The sequence below is a fragment of the Lactuca saligna genome, chromosome 6, assembly GCF_052625555.1.
Source record: "Lactuca saligna cultivar CGN05327 chromosome 6, ASM5262555v1, whole genome shotgun sequence".
In the NCBI taxonomy this organism is placed as follows: Eukaryota; Viridiplantae; Streptophyta; class Magnoliopsida; order Asterales; family Asteraceae; genus Lactuca; species Lactuca saligna.
The window spans coordinates 96788332-96804966 of NC_136422.1; the positions used below are offsets into that span (position 1 = coordinate 96788332).

The window sequence follows — 16635 nt, forward strand, 5'->3', positions numbered from 1 at the left end:
AACCAATTTTAGTCACTTTTCTGGTACTAGCGAAATTACACCATCTCATTCTCTCTTTCTTTTCACTCTGATTTTATCTGAGTCTTATCCAATTGAGGATTTGGGAGTACCACCCAAATACTTCGATTTGAAAGTGATTATCACTATTCTCGGATTTCCAAGTGCCACTAAACCATATTTCTAACAACACATCTCTCATGGAAACCAATATAAGTTGTCATAACCAGTCATACCTAATGGGAGAATACAAAAATGGGCTACTTTCATTCTTAATATGGTGTAAATTTGGGTGAAAACATGTTAATTTGTAAACATACCAAGGATTCATGTAAAATATGAAAGTGGGACATCAATATCTTTGAACAGAACGGATAAAGTCATATTTCTCTTATCCAGTTACTCCCTGAATTACTTCACCTTTCTGGAAGTTGGAATGCCCATATTTAACCTCTTTTTATACTCTATATCAGACTATTGGTTGCAAATAGGTATATGAGAACACGAAAAAAGATCAACAAGAAAAGAAAAAGAATTAACAAAGTCTGATCGGTTTTCTACAACCTTGCAAGTCTCAATAGCAAAAGAACCTTAAGAAAGAACAAGCCAAAATCTGCCATTTTTCCGATGTATGAATAAAAAAATTACGAAATCTGACTCCTCGGTTAAAAATCAAAACAATTACCTTACTTTGTGGATGTTGTTGGTGGCTGCATCGATAACGGTCACGTATGGTTCAAACATTGGTGATTGAGCCGATTCTAGCGAGTATATTAGGGTTTTTAGAGTTAATCAGCAGCGGTGATCTGATTGGCCATGAGGTTAGATCGTTGTTGTCGATGGACAAAGGATCTTGCTGTAAATGCCTGATTCATTGTGTTCGGAGGCGCCGGTGGCTGTGTAGAAGGGATAACTGGTGTTGACAACTTTGCTTGATGGTTACGTATTAAGGGTTGTGGTTGTACTTGGTTTGATCTGCAAAAGTTAGGGTAGTCAATGGTGGTACTTAGGTTTTAGGGAGATTGATAAACACGGTGTGCATCCATCATTGTCAGAGAGGAAGCCGACTTTGAGTCCTCCTACTGAAGCATCATCGATACAGACGCGATGAAGAATTGGAGATAGCTATGGAAAATGTGAGCTGTCAACACTTTTGGGGGAAACTAAATAAGAGGGATAATAATAATCAATAAAGACATGCTCCTAGGAATAGTGTTTTGTTCTTGGACCAATTTTTTTTTATCTAAATAATTTGGCCCTATTTAAAAAAAATAATAATAAAGACAGGCTGCTAGGAATAGTACTTTATTCTTGGACCAATTTTTTTATCTAAATAATTTGGCCCTATTTAAAAAAATTAATAATATCTTCCTTTTATGGATTGGTTTGTGAGTCTTTCTATGTACATGTCCACTCACCGTTTCAAAAATCTATTCATGTCACCAGCTGCTCTTTCAAACTACCCATCATCACTTTTTATGTTCTTTCTCTCCTAGACCTGGCAATTCATGTATCCGTGTCATGAAAACGTGTCAGCCATGAATTTGACATGATACGATTACACGATGAGAGATAAGCTTTATCTCAATTTTCAAGATGTATCTGTGTCGTGTCGTGTCTCTTACAGATTCATGTATTTGTGTTTTGGATTTCCAGGTCTAATATCTCCCACTGTTCCTCACCGACTCATTAAATCAAAGTTTGAGGGCTCCCATCTGTTACTAATCAAGAAAGAAAAATAGAGGTGGGCTCCTTCGATCCTTGACTGGTCAAAAAGAAACACGAAGGAGACATGTGGTGATGACGTTTTTCGATGGTGTTCTTTGGATGAAGGTGGCAAGGTGGGAGGGTCAACGATGGCAGTAAGGCATCATGGCAGTGGAGTGGTGGTAGTTGTCTCCGGAAGCAGTGACGAGGGACCGCTTCGGCCGTCTTTTGGACACGATCACTAAACCTCCCATCCCTTCCATTAAGTTTCTTATATACCTCAAATATCACTCTTTTTTATTTCTTTTAACGCTTCTTTCCATACTTGATCATTACACCATCGCTCTATTTGATTTCAGGTTTGTGACATCGCCTTCAATGGCGACTCGGGTAAGGAATTGTTTAATAGAGACAAAATTCCCTCACTTCTATTTTTCACCTTCTTTCACTTCTACCGCCTCAGTCGACGGGTTCTAGGGTTTGGTTTAGGGGAATGGGCTTGAAGTTTCTGTTCATCGCAGTCAGTAAACATTCGCATTCTAATTTCCCTAAATCAGTTACCTGTTCCAACAATTAGGTTTGATTAAAGAAGAAACGAGAAATTGTTACTAGTTAGGGTCGATTGAAGAAGTGATGATGAGGAATTGTAACTGATAAATGTTTGTGACTCAGATTTTATGTTAATTTCATTTGAAGTCTTTGTGGTTTCTACGTTGACCTACAAATGCTTCGGCTGCATATACAGGTATCACCCTATTGCTACCTCCTTGTGGGGAGGAGTTCTCCTCCAAAGGACCCTGTTATGATTAGAGTTGCTTGACAATCTGGTATGCCTTATTTTCCCCTTATTACACTTAGTTGTATTTGAGTGGATATCGTGGTTGGAATTTTTACTAGGGAGATTATATTTGATGTTAATTTCTAATCAATATCAGCTCTTCTGTAAGAAATAGTTCAGGTACAGGGAATAGAGTACTTGAAAAGGAAAATATTTAAACATGAAAACATTTCCATTCCTGTAATCAAAGACAAGTGACATTCAACCAACATTCTGTTCAGTAATGGAATTGAGAAGCACAACACACGAAAACTGCAAGAATTTCGAAGACTATAGCAGATTATCGCCCGACTACATGACATGGCACTAAGGTCCATGTGCTTTCCCTTCTACCCTATTACTATAGCATATATCATATATGACATGATGGCCCTTTCTTTTATATACTATTATTCTCTCTTAAAATGTGCATTCTTGTGATTGTATATCAAAACGATTAAATAAATAACATATTGGATGCCATAGCATAATAAAACATTGCATTGGTGGGCCTAAGTATCATGTCACTTTCTCATTACAATTGGTTATTGATAAGATGTCTTGGATTAGTGTGTAGTCAAGATTTGCACCTAACATAGAGTTTAATGAGGCTAGGCAATTGCACATTGTTGGTCCATTCCCATTACATAATTAATGAGTATGATTATTTTGTAGCATATTTAAACCAAAAAAAATAGGGCAAGGACAAAGAATGAACAAGGAGCTCTTGGTGACATTGGAAAGTGAAATAATAAAGCTCTAACTTAAGCTTTCTTAACTTCTCCATTCTTGATTTGGTTTAGATCCCATTAAAAGGTTTGTCTCCATTTCTTCACTCTTGATATGGGTTTGATCAGAAAGGTATAAATGAGGTTGAAAATATCCGAAAGGTATAAATGGGTTTGAACATTTTATGTATCATTTAGGATAGTTTTTATTAATATTTTGCATCATACTTTATATTATTTCATGTGCATTAGCTTAAATAATGTTCAACTCATGTCTTTCGTCATAATTCATGTACTGCTCATGTTTATATGTCGTTTGCAGATAATTCGAGTGGAGCAATACTTTGGGAGTAGCTTTGGATGCGTTTAATGGAGCATTGAAGTCTAATTGGAGCTTGAAACTTATGAAGGATGCCAAGGAATGATTGAAAGTTGTTTTGGTCAAGAAAAAAACTGACGATTTGTGTGAAAAACCACAAATTCGATAGTGCTTCACCACAAATTTGATCAAATTGATCTGTAACGACATAAATTTTCAAACCAAAATTTTCATTTTTAAAACACATAAAACTCATATATTATATTTTATAAACCACAAGTGTATCAAGTGTCAACATAAATCCACAAATAAAAATCAAATCCCATAATCCTCAACAAGGTCTTGAATAAGTGTGTGCAATCATGTTGGTGCCTTCCCGCGATCTTTGGAAGTACCTGAAACACATAACCGTTAAGCACGAAGCTTAGTGAGTTCCCCAGAATACCACGTATATCACGTTAGCCACTCGAGGCTATAACACTGTAAGACCCTCCGGTCTATGTGTCTCAGTGGGACCCTCCAGTCCCACGGCTCGTTGGACCCTCCGGTCCGGTCTGGTTGGGACCCTCCAGTCCCATGGCTCGTTGAACCCTCTGGTCCGGTCTAAGTGAGAACCCTCCGGTCTCATAGCTTGTTGGATCCTCTGGTCCGATCTCAACATCATATAATATAACACAAATATACATATCACATAAACAATGCACAACTCAAGTAAGCACATAAGACCCTCTGGTTACACATAACTACCACTCTAGGTAAAGTATAGTGAGAAGACTCACCTCAAATCAAGCAAGCTAATACCATCGTACACGAATCACCGATCTAGCCTCCATCTAATACATGTGGTGATTATCTCTAATTAGATCACAATTCTAATAAATTCATATTAAACCTTTTTTAACTATTGGTAAGGGTAAAAGACCATTTTACCCCTCCAGGATCTCAGTTCTCACATTTGATCAAGACTCTACAGGTCAACCGAAGTCAAAATCGAGTCAACAATCCATGTTGAGCCAACTCGACGAGTGCATCCAGCGGACTCGTTGAGTCCCTTCGATCCTTCAGAGGCCTTCTGAAAATCTACTCTACTCGTCGATTTGACCCGCTAACTCGATGAGTTACGGCATGCTCAGACTTATCGGGATAAACCCTAAACGACTCGTCGAGTTTGCTCATGAACTCGACAAGTTCATCCTGTCCATACTCCCATTCATACATTTTTAGGGCATATCTATCACTCCAAACACTAGATATAGGCTCCTTAGGCTTGAATGTCACGTAAAGCTTCGATCTTTACATTCATGCATGGCATAAATGCTCCATAATGCCATCACAAGCTCCAAGGAAGGTCAAATGCATGGGGACCTGCCTCTAACTCAATAAAGTTCGAATCTTTGGACCCTCAAGGTCCTCTCTACTCCAGATCTGAGGTTCTAACCTGCAACCATGTCCAAATAGCTCAAGAACACAATATGATTGAGAGAAAACCCTAAAAGCTCCCAAAAAAGAGATCTAAATAACATGTGGCCAAGATGAGGGCCTTTTACCTCTGAATATCAGCTAATGATAGAAGAATGCAAGATCCACAACCTCCTCTCGGGTAGATCCACCAAGCTTTTAAAATCCTTACTCCAAAATGCACAAGAATGCTCAAGATGGACTCTCTCTCTCTCTCTCTCTCTGTCTGACTCTCTCTCTATGCAACGAAAAGGGTAGGTTTGGGTTTCTTTCTATGAAGTGTGGCTGCTCAAGGAGACTATAAGTGCCTTTAAATAGACAACAAGCATGAGAAATTAGGGTTTCCTTCAGCAGCACTGACTCGGCGAGTCGGCTCACGGAATCGTCGAGTCCACTCATTATCCACGTCACTAGTCGCGACTCTACTTGACGTGTTGAGGCGCCAACTCGTCGAGTGAGTCCACATATCTCAAAATAAATATTTAAAATATTATACCTGGAAATCCGGATGTTACATGATCCTATGAAGATAAATTGCTACATTTTAAAGCCTAAAAGATGTTGCTGGCAGCTTGACCCCTTGTTAGTATTTTGACCATATCTCGTGAATCGTAACTCCAATTCACGAGATTCAAGAAGTTCCAGTAACCAGACAAAACTTTCGATGACTTTAGTGCTTGTGAAAAAGTAGGAAAACAAAAAAAAAAATTGATCAAATTTTCCTCAAAATTTTTATCATGTAATAGTTCACGGTTCAAAATTCTTCAGAAATCAGTTAAAGGAAAATTCGATCAGAGTACAAAACATTCGATCGTGTTTTTGAAAAGTTCGATCAAAAGTTTTGCTTACTTGCTCCGAAATTTACTAGTTTACATATAAATTCGACCTCTATTATCAGTTTGAAGCAGAGACTATCAGAGACGCCTTAGACGATGAAAAACCCTTCTAAAGGCAATGTTCTGCTACTTTCCATCACTTCCTTAAGATATGAAGATTGTGGATTATCTCCTATGTTTAGTTTAATAAGATTAGCTATTTAGTTTCTCTTTATATTAGTTTTGATCAGATTTTAGTCATGTCTAGCTAAAACCATAGTTTTCAGTTCTACAAAAGACTAGTACTTTTCATGTTATCAAACATCAGATTTAGTTTTCATTGTGTGATTCTATTTAATAATTTTAGTTTTATGCTTAATGAATGCTTGATTTTGATTCTTGTTAGTTTGATCATCTAGCTAGGGTTTAATTAATCTCTAATTGTTTTGACAATCTGGTAATAAGAAACAAGTAATAAATTGGTTCTATGTTTGGATTTGACTTTATTATAAAATGAAATTTCATATCCTTATGCTTCCGTGCTTGTGAGAAGTATTGGATATTGTTGGGAATTTTACACAGATCTTAATGCAACTTTTCTGAATTTAATTAAGAGCTTGTTTAATTAGATTAGTAAAAAGTTAAGGTTAATTGAAGAGCTTGTTTTGGTTAACTAATTAGGTAAAAGAGAATTTACTAGAGCCTATTCGTTTTTCTCAGGACCCGCTTAAATAGAACACATTCTGAATAACCAAGTCTAAATTGATTGCATGATTAGGAAAGTCGCAGCAGAACTGAATTCATTTTTATTATTGAATTTTTTTAGTTATATCACAGTTAGTTTAGTTTTACTTAATAATAAAAAAATCTCCCTTTTCATATTTTTTTGTTTTATGACTAGCATGTACCTTACACAAAGAGGCATTGACCATTAGGCTATATCCATGAGGATTCGACCCTGCTTCCATGTGCTATATATTTAGTGCATTCGAGTAGTGAAATTTTATTTTCTTAAATCGTACACAACATCGGTTTAACAATATTCTTTCCATTAACTAAGGGTCTCTAGGAGCATATATGGTGACTCTTTAGATTTGTATTCTTATTGGTGTTTGAACCGACTCAAACCAAATGTCACTGTATTTTAGGAATATATGTCTCGCATGATAAATCATCTGATATGCTTCTAAATTTTCCATGATTTTTTGGAAGTCAGGTGTTACATCCCAAAATTTATGACCAAAAATTTCATTTTTAATCAAGTAATTTATAAAAAGGGTAGTCTAAAACATCAACAGTGTCATCCAAATCATAATCGAATTCAAGTGCCGAAAATCATAACATGTCATATGAAAAGTAATATTAGAGTACAATCCCCAAGAATCTCATAATGGAGAAAAATCATAGTGTGATACGTTGCGATCATGTTGGCTCCTTTTCTTTTGAAGAGGAAGTACCTGAAACTAAAACTAAAAACCGTAAGCACAAAGCTTTGTGGGTTCCCCCATCATACCACATAATCACATACTACCAGGCATATTTGGGTGCTCAGCCTACCCTGCCAAGCATATTTGGGTGTCTGATCTACCCTGTCAAGCATATATAGGTGCTCGATCAACCCTTTTAGGCGTATCTGGGTGCCCGACCTACCGTCTGGTTTATTTCAACCAGTTACGAGGTTTATTTCACCCCTACCACTACCATATAATAACAGAGCATAAACATACTATCAGACTTATCTGGGTGCCCGACCTACCTTCTAGTTGATTTCAACCGGTTACACGGTCTATTTCACCCCTACCACCACCACATAATAACATAGCATACAAGCACATAAATCTCAACAATTAGTGGCATACCAGACAATTATCACAAGACAATCATCTCTACTGTAAACAACTACTAGTGGGCCGGTATTGGTGCCTTTGACCCACTTATATAGGAAATGTAACTCACCTCGCACTGCTGAAGTTCACTGCAAGAAATCCTTAGTTGCTGCCCTGGCAACTCCTCGAGCTATCAATACCAAAATATCACCCAACTAGCAATTAGGTCCCAAACTATGATCCATAATCCATACTTGGGGTAAAATGACCATTTTACCCCTGGCCCAACAAGATTCATAACTAAGGCCCAAGCCCAAAACCAACAAGGCCCAAAACTGTAAAATCCATAAAAGGCCATTAATGGTCCAATTTTCCAAATCGGGCTCAATCCCATATGGGTCTTATCCTAAGCCCCTATCTTCCTTGAATACACTTCATATTATCTCGAACACCCTTGGGATAAGCTTGGTTAAAAGCATAAGTTAAAGCCAAAGTCAATATCAAGGTCAAAGCCAAAGTCAACGCTCCGAGTTGACTCAACTCGTCGAGTTACCCTTAACCTCGGCGAGTTCCCATATATCACAAAATGGTGAAACTTCGAATCAACTCGTCGAGTTTTTCCTTTTTCAACATAATCGGGACACTTCCAAACCAAATCGTTGAGTTCATCAGTTTGCCAACCCACTTAATGCATTAAGTCACTATTCTTTAGACCAAGGCCCTATCTTCCGGATGTAAACTGGAAATACATCTAGAAGGGTAAAGTTTCCAACTTTACCCATTAAGAACCACTCCAAAGGCATTAAGCTCAAACCCTAATCCAAAAAGGCTATGATTTCACCCCAAAAATCGCCATATCTTCAAGAGAATGCTCATAAACATATAGATGGACCTTAAAGGCTTAAAGGTCACATAAAGTCTCCAACTTTACTTACATGCATGGTCAAAAGAGGCTTAAAAGTCCAACACACGGGCTTAAAATGTTCATGGAGCTCTTACGGCCATAAAGTTGGCACCTTTATGCTATAAGAGCACCCAAGAACCATGAATCTAAAAGACTAACTCCATTGGGATGACCAACAACCCATCAACCATTCAAACTAAGCTAAACCATGGAAACTAGCCCTAACAAAGAGATCTAAGAATATGATAAGCAAGGTTGAGACTTTATACCAGAAATATGTTGGAAATAGAGTAAGGAATCGAGATCTGGAAGTTCCCTCTTGAATCATCACCTTGCACCAAGCTTCCCTTCCTTCAACAAGCTTCCAACACACCAAAATGCACTCACAAACTCTCAACAAGGCTCTAGGGTTTCGAGGTTAGGGTAAGGAGGAATGGAGGCTAGAAATGAGGCCATCACCTGAAACTTAAGGTGCTTAAATATGGTGCAAAAACCCCAAAATTAGGGTTTCTAAAACCACAACCAACTCGTCGAGTTGATCTTCAAAAACGCACATGACACAAAATTCCAACACATTGAGTTTTTCTCCAAAACTCGATGAGTTGGCTTTTAGAAATGAGATTTATTTCCATAACTGACCTTCTAGATTTCGGGTGTTACATCAGGAATAATTGTTCTTAATATGATGTCAGAAACATCTTTGGGATCACAATGATGCTTCCACCAGGCATCATGTTTAGATCTATTTGCAAGTGTAGGTTGTTCAGGAGGGCCTTCAAGAATATACAATTTCTAATCTTCCTTGAGATTGGCTCTCAAGATATGAAACCGTTCATTAAAATTGTATCCACCAAATGTTATAATCTCTTGTAGAACAACACGAGAAAGATGATGTATGGTAACCAGATTATATTTTATTTTGATTTATAAAATTTATTTACTATTTTCAATATTTAAATCTTCAATAATCAATACCCTTTAAGTTTCTAAAATATTAACTATCAAAGTCTAGATTCCAAGTTGCGAAACAAATAGATGGTTATGTGACTTATATCCTATTTATTGAATCCAAATAGGTAGACAACAATTATCAATTATATCTTAATATATAATTCCTAGCATTATGGAATCGTTAAAACCTTATGTTGATAGACATGTTTGATCTCATATATGCCTCAAATCTCTATTGCTTAGGTGGCATTTACCACAATAGATTTTCGATTAAACAAACCAAATTGAGAAACTTGTGTAATTGGCCTATAACTATGTTAAAGAAATCTCGAATACACCTCGGTCATCAAAAGATAACACTAGTAGTTAGGTGATATTTATTCCACTAGCTTATTCAAGTGACATGTAAGTACTTTCAAAGTAGACAACATAGATTTACATTTAATAAGGGTTCCTTTTAATGTTTTTATACTCTAGTTAAAAATATGATATCATGGTTATTGCATGAATTCAATAAGCCATGATATTATTATATTTTAAATCACATTTTAAACAAAATTATGTTATAAAATTCAATTTTATATAATCAACGTGATCAAATTTAAAACTAATATCCAGTATTAAAGTTTAGCGTAGCACCAAAAAGGATTTATAAACATTTAAATAAATCATCATTTTATAATATAAGGTTTGAAGTTTGATAATTCTCTGAAATCCTAATTTTAAACTTATAAATTTAAATAGTTGAATTTTTCTATTAGGAAGTTTTAAACGATAATGTAGCACCCGGTTCTTGGTACGTATTTTCATTTAAGTAATTATAACATTTTGGCCAGGGACTCGGCGAGTTGAAGGTCCAACTCGTCGAGTATAATCAACTTTGGACACAGGAGTTTAGTGACCTAGTCAACGAGTCGGCAAACCGACTTGATGAGTAGGCGCTGTTTGGACAAAACCCTAAATCCGAGGGATTGCACCATATTTAAACGTCTTAATGCAACATCCATCATCCCTTATGCTCTCAGAACACCTCATACAGAAACCCTAATCGTTTTGTGAGATCTAAGGCCATTTTTGGTGATTTTGGTGGTTTTTTATCACAAGAAAGAAGGAAAAGCTTGAGGAGCCAAGAGGAAACTAGAAGATCTCGAGTCTATGCAACATCTACAGTTCCTTAGAGGTATAAAGCTTATACCTTGTTCATTCATGTTCTAGATCCCTTTTTTGGGGTGAATTAGGGCTTTTAGGGACCATCTTGGTGACCAATCACGAGTGCAAGCATGGTTGAGGGTTAAGACTCAAGATCCAGGGTCCTTAGGGGATTGCATGGCCTAAACTGGCCAACTTTTTAGCCATAGAAAGCCACATGCACCTTTAGACCTCATTTATGGGTCCCTTAAGCTTATACTTCCATGTATGCATGTAAAGTTCATAACTTTACATGGTAGATCAATCTTAGAAGTCTAGATCTATCTTCTGGATGAGTATTGTGCATCAAAAATTGAAATATAAGACTTGGATAGCGTCGACTCATCGAGTTGTTCTTGGGACTCGGCGAGTTTGGGGCTTGAGTCCCTAATTTGTTGAGGTTCAAAGGAACCTAGTTGAGTGTTATAATGGTCTTAGAGGGTTTCATGGGAGTGACTCGACATATTAGACTTCGCCATGGACCTGGGAATCATAGGACTCGGTGAGTGTTTGAACAGACTCGGCGAGTCCAAGGCAATCTCCTAACCCCTTGAAGGTGAACTCGACAAGTTGTTCATATAACTCGGCGAGTCGTATGAAGGTTCATTCGATGATATTATGAAATGAGAAGTCTTCGAGTCTTTGCTAAACTTAATGAGTAGAGTCGGGGGGAAGTTAGATGAAAGAACAGGGACTCGGCGAGTTGGCGGCCCAACTTGGTGAGTCAGGTCAATTGGAAGTTGACTTTGACCAGGATATTGACTTTGGCCAGGGGTAAAATAGTCATTTTACCCTAAGAGTAGCTATCAACTTCTGATTAAGTTTCTTTATGGGAATTATAGCCAGAGAATCGCCAGAGCAGCAGACAAAGACTTCTCACTTGGATTGACAGCATTCATTCATACAAGGTGAGTTACCTTCCAGTAGTGGTGGGTCTACGGCCACTATACCGGCCCACCGGTAGGAGTTGTATGTTAGATGATCATCTTTGTGATATCATCTAGGTTTGTTACTACCTGATATGTTATATGCTAGAATTATATGTTATATGTGATATTAGTAGAGTTCAATTGTTAGGACCGAAGGGTAGGTCGGACACCCCATATATGTCTGATAGTATGTTATGATATGCTTATATGCTGGCATGATATGTTATATGTGATAGTGGTAGTATGAGGGGAACAGTCCCCAAGTTCGGTTGTTAGGATCGAAGGGTGGTTCAGACACCCCAGATATGTCTGATAGTATCTTTATGTTATGATATATGTGATAGTAGCAGTAGGGGGTGGAATAGTCACTGAGGATTGGTTGTTAGGAACAATGGGTAGGTCAGCACCCTAGAAAGGCTTGACATGGGTAGGTCAGTACCCCAAAATAGCTTGACACGGGTAGGTCAGCACCCCATAATGGCTTGACATGGGTAGGTCAGCACCCCAGAACGGTCGTACTGGGTAGGTCGGCACCCAAAATGGCCGTACCAGGTAGGTCGACACCCCAGAATTACCCGACAATATGTATGTTATATGATTGTATGGTATGTGGTATGATGGGCGAACTCACTAAGCTACGTGCTTATAGTTTTCAGTTTTGTTTCAGGTACCTCTTCCGCAAAGAGGAAGGAGCTGGTGTGGTAGTTGCACATCATACACACATTAGATTCCGTCTTATGAGATTTCTTGGGATTGTACTCTAACATTGTTACTAATTTTAGGATATGATTTTCAAACATAAGATTATGGTTTTATGAAATGATATGACATGGTGATGTTTTATTATTAATGTTTTCTAAATCGTTATATCAAAATTTACAATTTTGGACTCGGAATTTGGGGATGTTACAAGTTGGTATCAGAGCCTTGGTTTGAGGGATTCGGACACACCCTCGGGAGTGTCTGTACTCAAACCGAGGGATTAAAATATTTTTACAAAGAAAATGGTTTTCTAAAATCTAAGTTAAATAGTTTTGAGAAAGAACAAGGCGTGTGATGTGCGCAACCGGCTAAACTCAAGTAAGTTTTCCCCAAAGTACCCATACAAGTTTATGTTATGATTATCATCTAGTAGATCAGCATGCTAGATTAGGACTAAGGATCTAGGAAGGATGCCTTATGTGCCTGTTATATGTGTTATGATCTATATGATAGTGTTGATTAAACGTAGATAGGATAGCCTATTTAGGTTATGCCTGGTTATATGAGCTTACATCGTATGCTAGTATAGATTCTTGTTATGTGAATAGAATTTCTTGAGTTAGTTTCCTTTTGTCTGAATGCTACTTGCTTTGTGCTTTGTGAGACTCTGAGTAATAGGAGTTAGCTATTAGGTGAATAAGTTAAAGTCACATGCAATCAGGGTTAAATAATCTTAGAGTATTGGATTTGACCCTATTACTCGAAGGATTATCTGAGCCTCGTTGCATGTGATAGTATTCAGGTGATAGCTAATTGGCATTATGAAGAGGCCTTCAGCAGCTGAGGACTGATTGGAGTCAGAGATCTCCCTAAGGTAAGCCTAGGATGAGAGTAGCAGAGAACAGTAGTAGTAGAAGGGACTTGGTGGAGTCAAAGCAGTTCTTGAGGAAAGTATGGATAGATGTGGAAGGTAGTATAGGCCCGTACTACTGAAAGCAGAGGATCCGTACTTAATTCAAGGAAGGCTGAGACAAGACCAGGAAACTTGTGGTAGATGTGATCCCGCTAGATATATCAGTGTTTCTGACAATTGTCATTATGTGTTTACAGAATGGTGGTACTACGCCCTAGACCAACAGTTAGCAGTTCAGGAGAGGGATCAGGTTCGGGTTCCGAACCAGTGGATGAGAGGCTACGCGAGTTTATCGCATCAGAGATTACTAGAGGCATCCTTGACGCGACCCTAGTTATCTTTGGGTCGATCAAGGAAGGGATAGTAGAGCTGATAGAGGACCGCCTTAGGGTGTTCAGGAGTGACATGGCGACCAACTAGTCAGGATCACGCACACTATCCTTTAAGGACTTCAGGGGTAGTGGTGCACCAAATTTCCATGGGGATAATGACCCCATTGTTGCTAGAAGGTGGATTGTAGACATTGAGTCTGTACAGTTGACCAGCTTCTGCCTCGAGGGGTCGAAGGTACGATATGAAGCAGGATGCTTGAGGGACAGGGCCAGGGATTGATGGGAGTTGGTCATTGACTCTGTGGGATCCTCGGCTATTGAGGCTATGACATGGCCAGATTTCATGACCTGGTTCAGGGCTGAGTTCGCACCTGTGGTGGAGCTTCAACAGTTGGCCTGGGAGTTCCTGGATATGAGGCACACAAATGAGACCGTGGAGGAGATCACTGCCAAGTTCCGAGAGAGGGTTTTATTGGTGCCTTAGTATGCGGGAGACGAGGATATGAGGAGGACCCGCTATCATGACCTGCTGCGAGCCGATATTCAGGAGCATGTCAGCTTTTCAGCTTGTCCCACCCTGGGGTCCATGATTTCCAAGCCCAGGGAGAGAGATTGATTTAGACCACATCCGTAAGAGGAAGTTCGATGAGGGACCGATGAGTGGGGCCTCGGGAAAGAAGCCTAATAGATCAGACACTAGGCCGAAATACCAGTTGGGACAGGGCCGCTGTTGGAAATGCGGCAGGCCACACGAGGGAGCTTGTAGGTTGGGATCGGTGGGCTGCTAAAAGTGCGGCAAGACGGGGCACTTCAGTAGGGATTGTACTGCCCCTGCATCTTCTATTTAGACATCCGAGTTGTTGTGTTTCCACTACAACCGGAGGGGCCATAAAAAGGATAATTGCCCCCAGTTGACAGCAGCAGTAGTTCCAGTGAAGGCGCCAACTCCAGCAACCCTGCGGATTACAGATGGCCGGTAGGGCAAGATTGTAACAGCCCGAAATCTCAAGTATTGTTAAATTACATTTTGGGGTGTTTTAAAGGGGGGACTCGGCGAGTTGGAGCCTAACTCGCTAAGTCGGATCGCAGACTTAGTCGCGGGTTCGCGACTGGACTCGACGAGTCCAGGTATGGACTCGGCGAGTCGACGCTGTTCAGCAGAAACCCTAGCCGTTTGGTTTTGGAACGTATATAACGCCTTTTAGGCCGTCATTGTCTGTCTTTTGGCCGACTAAGAAGAACCCTAAATCGGTTGTGGGCATCCATAGCAAGGATTGAAGATCATTGGTGATTTGAGGAAGTTATTGTCCAAGAAGGAGAAGGTTTTGGCTAATGGGACAGCAAGGGAATCACGTTTTGAGGCTTGCGGACACAGAGAGTGCGTGATTCAGGTAACCTTTTGGATTATATTCTGTTATGTGAATGTGTGCATGGATTAGGGTTTAAGGAACCCTTTTGTGATTAGATTAATGGTTACCCTTGTCCCCCAAACGATTGTAACCCTCTGTTGGGACCCTTGGAGGTCCAGAAGATCCCAGGTATGTGCATTTCGGGAATTGATGAAGGTTTTGGATTGAAATCCTTATGCCTTAGGTTAACATGGGAATTATGAGTCTTGGGGTGTAGCATGAGCACCTAAATGAAGGCCTTTGTGATGGACCAGCTTAGGAGGACCAGACCTATGATTGGTCGGGACGATTCTGATCTTAGGAAGCAGTTTGATCGACTGCATGGCATGGACTCGCCGAGTCGGATGAGCAGACTCGGCGAGTAGCTTGAAGAATAGCTGGGACTCGTCGAGTTGTTCTTCAGACTTGGCGAGTGGAGTCGGGGTGGCCCCGCGGTTCTTCCACGAGGAACTCGTCGAGTCAAGAGAGATACTCGACGAGTAGAAAGAGAACATCCAGGAATTTGTGAGGACGACTAGACTCGCCAAGTCGCCAGGGCACTCGCCGAGTCCAGTCGAGATGACCGTTGACCAGAGTTGATCTGTGTGTGATTTCTTAGGGTCAGTTCACGTGGAAGATAAAAGTATTCATAAGAGATATATTGTTATAGGGAGCTTGTAGCTCGGCAGATCAGGTGCAAGTGATCTCAGGAGTTGCTAACTTCCAGCATCCACGAGGTGAGTCTTCTCACTATACTGTACCCGGAAGGGTTTGATTGTGTGACCGAAAGGTCGAATATGTTATGTGTTATGTATATATGCTATAAATGGAAAGTTAGTTGCTACGCGTGATATGCATGTTTATATGGGCCGGAAGGCAAAGTGTTATGTGACAGAAAGGTCAGGTATGATATATGATATATGTGCTTTATGTGTTAGAGTAAATGTATTATGTGACATATATGTTTTTGGGCCGGAAGGCGATATGTTATGGGCCGGAAGGCAATATATTATGGGCCGGAAGGCAATATGTTATGGGCCGGAAGGCAATATGTTATGGGCCGGAAGGCAATGTACTAAGGGCCGGAAGGCAACACGTTATGGGCCGGATGGCGATTATCTCATGGGCCGGAAGGCATTGTGCAGTGGACCGGAAGGTCAGGGCCTGGAAAGGCGTATGTGCGTAAGGTGTATATTGGGGAACTCACTATGCTTCGTGCTTACAGTGTTTTATGTATGTTGTTTCAGGTTCTTTCAGTAACGCGGGATGGCACCGGCTCGATTGTACACACCAAAGAAAGAGTTGTATTTTGGAGGATCCTGGTTTTCTACTAAGTGAAAATGGAACTATGTTTTTGTAATTCAAATGTGTATGAGATTTTAAACAAGTGATTAAATATTAATTGGATTAATTAATTGAAAATTTTGCCTTGAAAATCACGGTGTTACAAATTGGTATCAGAGCCTTGGTTTGAGGGATTCGGATGCGCCTTCGGGTAAATCTGGACTCAAACTGAGGAAATAAGAAAAAGTTTTCAAATAAATAGTTTTCTAAAAGTGGATAAGAGTTCAAAGAGAAAGCAAGAAAGAGCAGTGTGTACAATCAGCCAGAGCCAAACGGTGATTTCCCAAAATACCCTTACTTTTGTGTTATGAAATATC

The 16635-nt window shown here is 39.5% G+C and overlaps 1 long non-coding RNA gene across 1 annotated transcript; it reads left to right on the top strand.

Moving 5' to 3' along the window:
* Nucleotides 1-1397: 1397 nt before the first annotated feature.
* On the top strand, nucleotides 1398-3841 carry LOC145003231 (uncharacterized). Its single transcript, XR_013661893.1, has 2 exons — nucleotides 1398-2853; nucleotides 3572-3841. It is a non-coding gene; the product is annotated as an uncharacterized LOC145003231 (long non-coding RNA).
* Nucleotides 3842-16635: the final 12794 nt, after the last annotated feature.